Source organism: Tupaia chinensis, unplaced genomic scaffold (genome assembly GCF_000334495.1).
Source record: "Tupaia chinensis unplaced genomic scaffold, TupChi_1.0 Scaffold000174_1, whole genome shotgun sequence".
Lineage (NCBI taxonomy): Eukaryota > Metazoa > Chordata > Mammalia > Scandentia > Tupaiidae > Tupaia > Tupaia belangeri.
The window spans coordinates 1,100,896-1,103,331 of record NW_006159649.1 but is presented as its reverse complement, the minus strand read 5'-3'; positions in this window follow the sequence as shown (position 1 = coordinate 1,103,331).

The window sequence follows — 2,436 nt, the reverse complement described above, 5'->3', positions numbered from 1 at the left end:
AGGGAAGACAGAAGCAGGGAGAGACAGGAACTGAGAGACAGAGAGAGAAGGCTGGGGGTGCAGAGGGGGACTCCCTACCGCTAGCTCGTTTGTTGGAGGCTGAATTATTAGTAGAAAATCTTCATTCCCTTAAAAATCTAGTTCACAGTAGCCATGTGGAACCTTGTCCTCTGTATCTATTCATTGTGAACACAGAAAAACTAAGGAGGACTGAGGAGGGATGCCCATTAATTTATTTACCTTGGTTATCTGGGAGAATTGTGACTGGGATCATTCAGTGAGTGGGGAAAGTGATAAGTCATAATCTCATAGAGTCATTTTGAGGGTAATACTGACATCTTTTTTTAAAAAAGAATTATTTTCTTTTATTTTATTTATTTTCATTTGACCAGAGAAGTGGAGAGAGAGAGAGAGTTGGAAAGAGAGAAAGCAAGATGCCAGGCCCGGAACTTGAACTATGGTTGGACATGAGAAAGTCCAGCACTCTTAACTACCACACTAACTGCCAGCCCCAATACTGACATCTTCATATAGTACATATTGAGACTATATATGCAATAAAAATGTATAGGTCTAGGTTTTGCTTAGTGTCATGAGTTGACTTGTCATAAATCTATGTATTTATTTTTTAAGATAAAACTCGAAATTTCTTCATTAGCAGTAAATAAATTACAAACCTCTGTCAGTATCCTATATCATCATCATTATTATTATTATCCTGTATAAATCTGTATTATTTATTTTATTTTCATGCAGAGCTATTTTTCTAGCTTTATCACATAGGGAATTTTAATGTTACACATAGCCTAGAATTTTCTGGTTAAAATGGCAAGGGCATTCAGCTGATGTGCAAATAATTCTCACGTTCATTAGGACGGTGTCAGTTTGAGTGAACTTGAATATTAGTTTGACTGATTTGAATGCGTTGTACAAGTATTGACATCTAGGAAACAAAAGACCTAGTGCTGTGTGACCAATCACGTGTCCCAAGATTCCAGGAAGTTAATGGAAAAAAAAAAAAAAACGTTTGGTAGGCAGCTCCATTGGGCTAATGTAAAGCAATATAGATAACCAGACTCTTAATACAGCAATGTGAGTTATATCAACATTTTGTAGCCTAAAGAATGAATTGTTATTTTAATAGCTAATTTTAGAATTTCTTCATAGGTAGGAAGCCATCTTTGCATAGGAAACAAATATAGAAGTACTACTGATTGTGGAGTGAGCCTCTGCTGTATGGAAGGTAATAGAAAAACAAAAGGCTAAATAATTAATAGATAGAAAATTACATGAATGGAGAGAAAAGAGAATAGAGGGATGAGTGGAGAATAACAGAGGTGACAGTAAGCCATAGCAACAGGCTGCCACTTTGGAAAAATTTATCCAGTGAAAAATTCCAAGTTGCGATAGAATCAAAGAGCATATCTGAAGAATTTTTATATCCCTGGGTCACATATACCCTCTGTGGTAACTTTGTGTGCATCGGTTTCCTCAGGTTAAAAGAAGTATGAACCACTATAGTACCTGCTTCACAGACGTGCTGTGAGAATCAAATGAGCTAAAATATATAAATTATGTAGCCTGATGTTAAGCAGATATTACATGGTTTAGGTTTTACTATTCTTGTTAGTTAATTATTTATTTCAACTATTGGTACTGTATATGAAATCCTTGAATTAATCTCAAACTTTTAGTAATATTTGCCACAGATAGAGAAAAGTTGTCTGACAAGTTGGGGTAGAGGTTACAAATCATGAAAAGGAGCTAAGTAACATGGGTTTGTTGGCTATATGCCAGAGACAATAGCAGAGTTGCAGAATATCTAGTAAGGAGCAGCATTTGGAGTGGTGGTTGAGACACTGAACTTCCACATGCAACTACGATTTTCTGTCAGTCCGACCCAGTGAGGCCCCAGGATCTGTCTGAGCCTCCCCCACCCCCCGACCTTTGAGCTCCGCTTCAGGTTGGGTCAACATGTTGGCAAGGCTACTGTTGTGCACCCCCCCCAACCTTGGAACAAAGCTTGGGTCAGTTAGCATGTCAGCAAGGCTGCTTGCTATTTGCTCCAGAGAACTGAGGCAGCCTCACTGGGAAGCGACCCCCCTCTGACTCCCCAATTTACTACTATAAAAGAATTGCATAGCTCTCCTATACATCCTGAGTGTATGATAAAATCTTCCAGGAAGTCCCCCAACTGACAGCTCCCCTTTGCTCTGATTACTTACTATTAATTACAATGCTTTACCTCTGTGGTCACAATAGAGGGTGGGCTGAAGTTCTTTCTAGGCAGAAGTAATCTTGACCTTTGGAAGGCCCTTAAATTCTTCCTTTCTTTATGTAAAATAGGATTAGGCCAAAACTGGCCCAGGACACCTCTGCCCTCTCCAAGTAAAATAGATAAATATATTAGGATTCCTCAAATTAAGTTTTAGATCC